Source organism: Carcharodon carcharias, chromosome 11, assembly GCF_017639515.1.
Source record: "Carcharodon carcharias isolate sCarCar2 chromosome 11, sCarCar2.pri, whole genome shotgun sequence".
NCBI lineage: Eukaryota > Metazoa > Chordata > Chondrichthyes > Lamniformes > Lamnidae > Carcharodon > Carcharodon carcharias.
Window position 1 is genome coordinate 6,529,937 of NC_054477.1, and position 6,000 is coordinate 6,535,936.

Sequence of the window (6,000 nt, forward strand, 5' to 3'; positions counted from 1 at the left end):
GACAGGTGGAGAGAGTGGTTAATAAAGCATTCAGTATCCTGGGCTTTATTAATAGGGGCAGAAAGTACAAGAGCAGGGAGGTTATGTTGAACTTGTATAAGACACTGGTTCAGCCTCAGCTGGAGTATTGTGTCCAGTTCTGGGCACAGCACTTTAGGAAGGATGTGAAAGGCATTGGAGAGAGTGCAGGAAAGATTCACGGGAATGGTTTCAGGGATGAGAAACTTCAGTAATGAAGATAGATTGGAGAATTTGGGACTGTTTTCCTTGGAGAAAAGAAGGTTGAGAGGAGATTTGATAGAAGTGTTCAGAATCACAAGGGGTCTTGACAGAGTAGAGATGGAGAAACTGTTCCTGCTCATGACAGGATTGAGAACCAGAGGGCACAGATTTAAGGTAATTGGTAAAAGAAGCAATGGAGACACGAGGAGAAACTTTTTCACACAGCAAGTGGTTAGGATTTGGAAAGCACTGCCTGAGAGTGTTGTGGATACAGGTTCATTCGAGGCTTTCAAAAGGGAATTAGATGGTTATCTGGAAAGGAAGAATGTGCAGGATTATGGGGAGCAGGTGGGGGAATGGCATTAGGTGCATTGTTCATTTGGAGAGCTAGTGCAGAAACGATGGGTAGAATGGCCTCCTGCACTGTAACGATTCTGTGATCTAATTGATAAAAGGAATGCAGAGAAAGAGAAACTATTTCCTCCAGTCTCAAACATTCACTCCATCCACAACTGACGCACAGTAGCAGCAGTGTGTACCACCTATAAGATGCACTGCAGCAATTCACCAAGGCTCCTTCGACAGCACCTTCCAAACCCATGACAGTTACTACCTAGAAAGACAAGGGCAGCAGACACATGGGGACACCATGACCTTCTTGAGGGCAATTAGGGACAGATTATGAATGTCGGCCTTGCCAATGATGCTCACGCGTTAAAAATGGGAACAAGTGTAGTTTAGCTATTGTATTCAAACAGAATATTTAAACAATTATCCTTCTCTGCCCAAATGAATCTGTATCTATTAAAAGCTCTGTGTTTGTGACTACAACCCTGTTGGCTCATTTATTTCGGGTGTCACTATTTTTTTTCTCACATCCTCTGAGGTATTTAACAGTGTAATTGATGTGATTCCTGGGCAATGTGTCTCAAGGGGACAGACTGAACATTAAACTTTCAGCCCTCCCAGCACCAGTTCCTGCTCTGACTCGCAGTATGTGGATTTAATAAAGTTCAGCCATAGGAAGTGAGCATCAAGAGAGAGGATCAGGCGATTCAAAGACGAGGACTGAGGACAAGAGGTCTTCAAGGGATTAGCAACTTTGAGGACAATTCAAATAGTCATTTTCAGCATTAAAGAGCCATGGGTCTGTGATCAGCATTCTCGCCTCAGAGGGACATGGGTTCAAGATCCATTCCAAGAACTAACACTAGCTTCACTGTGTTACGGCACAACTGATGGTAAATGCTGAGTTGTTCAAATCCCAGAGGGAAACCTGAGACAACTGCCACAACAGTTTTGCAAGATGCAGGCTTTGAATTCAGTAGTAATAAGACAACCAAGCCTTGTAGGTTTTTACAAAATTAGATTAAACATTTATTAATTAGAGAATTGATTTTTAGCATCTATATATGTCTACAAATTATGACTTTAATAGCTTCTAAACCCCCTGTCTCCCAGTTACACCTCCATTAAGGCAACAGTAAGACATACAGATTATAAAAGACCCAGAAAAGAACCATGATACTGTGAATAATCCAATTCAAAGTGAGTTTTCTTAACTTCAGTTTATTGTAGAAAACAGCTTGAGGCATAGATGCAGAAGGCTTTTCACACCTGTTAGATCTTAAAATGCCTGCCTTTACACACAGCCTTCTCTCCTTTATACATATTTTCCCCTTTGAATGCAAATTCCCATTGTTTCACCATGTCTTTGGACTTTACCTTCCTGGTCATAAAAATTTATTATAGTACTGATTTTACCAGTAATGTTTGGGAAAAATGAACACACTGTCCGTGAACTTCACCTGGCTAGGTGAAACATTTCACTCCTCCTTTGAAAATAATCTCATCTGGTTTATTTAAAAATGCAAATGTCCTTTTACACCTTACATTCTGAACTTGCCCCATGTTTACCTACTGAACATTTCAAAACTGGCTTCTCTTCTAATACATCAAAGCCTTCAGACCAGCTGCCTTTAATCCAATTAAGTCTCCCGCACACACACACAAACGCACAGATGCATATAAACACAGATACCATTATTTTACAATAAATTCCAATAACATTATTATATCTTCCTGACAACTGTCAGAGAACATGAGAACACAAGAAATGGGAGCAGGAGTAGACCATTCAGCCCATTGAGCCTGCTGCACCATTCAATGCAGTCATAGCTTCAACAACAGTTTCCTGTCTGCTCCCCGTATCCCTTAATTTCCTGAGAGACCAAAAATCTGTCCATCTCAGTTTGAAATATGTTCAATGATGGAGCATCCACAACCCCCTGGGGTAGAGAATTCCAAAGATTCACAACCCATTGAGTGAAGTCATTTCTCCTCATCTCAGTCCTAAATGATCGGCCCCTTATCCTGAGACTGTGGCCCTGTGTTTTGGATTCCCCGACCAGTGGAAACTATCTCTCTCTGTCCACCCTATCAAACCCCTTCAGAACCTTGTAGGTTTCAATGAGATCACCCCTCATTCTTCTAAACTCCAGAGAATATAGACCCAATTTATTCAGTCTTGAGGCAATGGCATAGTGGTATTGTTGCTGGACTAGTAATCCAGAGACCCAGGGTCATGCTCTGGGTTTGAATCTCACCACGGCAGATGGTGGAATTTGAATTCAATAAAAATCTGGAATTAAAAGTCTAATGATAACCAGGAAACGATTGTCGATTGTTGTAAAAACACATCTGGTTCACTAATGCCCTTTAGGGAAGGAAATCTGCTGTCCTTACCTGGTCTGGCCTACATGTGACTCCAGACCCACAGTAATGTGGTTGACTCTTAACTGCCCTCTGAAATGGCCCAGCAGGCCACTCAGTTATATCAAACTACTACAAAGTCACAAAAAAGGAATGAAACCGGACGGACCACCCAGCATCGACCGAGGCATCGGAAACGACACCAGCAATCGCAGCCCTGTCAACCCTGCAACGTCCTCCTTAATAACATCGGGGGGGCTGGTGTCAAAATTGGGAGAGCTGTCACACAGACTGGTCAAGCAACAGCCTGACATAGTCATCCTCACAGAATCGTACCTTACAGATAATGTCCCAGACACCACCATCACCATCCTTGGGTATGTCCTGTTTCACCAGCAGGACAGACCCAGCAGAGAGGGTCTGCCCTGGGAGTCCTCAACATTGACTCCCACCCCATGAAGTCTCATGGCATCAGGTCAATCATGGGCAAGGAAACCTCCTGCTGATTACCACGTATCGCCCTCCCTCAGCTGATGAATCAGTGCCCCTCCATGTTGAACACCACTTGGAGGAAGCACTGAGGGTGGAAAGGGCACAAAATGTACTCTGGGTGGGAGACTTCATTGTCCATCACCAAGAGTGGCTCAGTAGCACCACTACTGACTGAGCTGGCCGAGTCCTAAAGGACATAGCTGCTAGACTGGGTCTGCAGCAGGTGGTGAGGGAACCAACAAGAGGGAAAAATCATACTAGCCCTCATCCTCCCCAACCTGCCTGTGGCAGATGCATCTGTCCATGACAGTATCAGCAGGAGTGACAACTGTACAGTCGTTGTAGAGATGAAGTCCCAGCTTCACACTGAGGATATCCTCCATTGCATTGTGTGGCACTACCACCGTGCTAAATGGGATAGATTTTGAACAGATATAGCAATTCAAGCATCCATGAGGTGCTGTGGGCCATCAGCAGCAGCAGAATCGTACTCCAACACAATCTGTAACCTCATGGCCTGGCATATCCCTCACTCTACCATTACCATCAAGCCAGGGGATCAACCCTGGTTCAATGAAGAGTGCAGGAGGGCATGTCAGGAGCAGCACCAGGCATACCTAAAAATGAGGTGTCAACCTGGTGATGAAACTATAACACAGAACTACTTGTGTGCCAACCAGTGAAAGCAGCAAGTGATAGACAGGGCTAAGCGATCCCTCAACCTATGGATCAGATCTAAGCTCTGCAGTCCTGTCACATCCAGACATGAATGGTGATGGACAATTAAACAATTTGCTGGAGGAGGAGGCTCCCAAACATCCCTATCCTCAATGATGGAGGAGCCCAGCACATCAGCGCAAAAGATAAGGCTGATGCATTCGCAACAATCTTCAGCCAGAAGTGCCGAGTGGATGATCCATCTCGGCCTCCTCTGGAGGTCCCCAGCATCACAGATGCCAGTCTTCAGCCAATTCGATTCACTCCGCGTGATATCAAGAAAAAGCTGAAGGCACTGGATACTGCAAAGGCTATGGGCCCTGACAATATTCTGGCAATAGTACTGAAGACTTGTGCTCCAGAACTTGCCGCGCCCCTAGCCAAGCTGTTCCAGTACAGTACCAACACTGGCATCTAGCCGGCTATGTGGAAAATTGTCCAGGTTTGTCCTGTACATAAAAAGCAGGACAAATCCAACCCGGCCAATTACCGCCCCATTAGTCTACTCTCCATCATCAGTAAAGTAATGGAAGGGGTCATCAACAGTGCTATCAAGCAGCACTTGCTTAGCAATAACCTGCTCACTGATGCCCAGTTTGGGTTGTGCCAGGGTCACTCAGCTCCTGACCTCATTACAGCCTTGGTTCAAACATGGACAAAAGAGCTGAGCTCCCGAGGTGAGGTGAGAGTGACTGCCCTTGACATCAAGGCAGCATTTGACCGAGTGTGGCATCAAGGAGCCCTAGCAAAACTGGAGTCAATGGGAATCAGGGGGAAAACTCTCCACTGGTTGGAGTCATACCGAGCAGAAAAGAAGATAGTTGTATTTGTTTGAGATCAGTCATCTCAGCTCCAGGACATCACTGCAGGAGTTCCTCAGGGTAGTGTCCTCGGCCCAACCATCTTCAGCTGCTTCATCAATGACCTTCCTTCCATCATAAGGTCAGAGGTGGGGATGTTCACTGATGATTGCACAATGTTCAGCACCATTCGTGATTCCTCAGATACTGAAGCAGTCCATGTCCAAATGCAGCAAGACCTGGACAATATCCAGGCTTGGGCTGACAAGTGGCAACTAACATTCGCACCACACAAGTGCCAGGCAATGACCATCTCCAACAAGAGAGAATATAACCAGCATCCCTTGTCGTTCAGTGGCATTACCATCACTGAATTCCCCACTATCAACATCCTGGGGGTTACCATTGACCAGAAACTGAACTGGACTAGCCATACAAATACTGTGGCTACAAGAGCAGGTCAGAGGCTGGGAATTCTGCAGAGAGTAACTCACCTCCTGACTCCCCAAAGCCTGTCCACCATCTACAAGGCACAAGTCAGGAGTGTGACAGAATACTCCCCACTTGCCTGGATGAGTGCAGCTCCCACAACACTCAAGAAGCTGGACACCATCCAGGACAAAGCAGCCCCGCTTGATTGTCACCCCATCCACAAACATTCACTCCTTCCACCACCGATGCACAGTAGCAGCAGTGAGTACCATCTACAAGATGCACTGCAGGAATTCCCCAAGGCTCCTTAGACAGCACCTTCCAAACCCATGACCACTACCATCTAGAAGGACAAGGGCAGCAGATAGATGGGAACACCACCACCTGGAAGTTCCCCTCCAAGTCTCTCACCATCCTAGCAGCACTGTGGGTGTACCCACACCACATGGACTGCAGTGGTTCAAGAAGGCAGCTCACCACCACCTTCTCAAGGGCAATTAGGGATGGGCATTCCATGTTGGCCCAGCCAGCGAAGCCCACATCCCATGAATGAATTAAAAAAACCTTACTCAGCCTCTCATCATAGGACAGCCCCTCATCCCAGAAAACAATTTAATGAACCTTC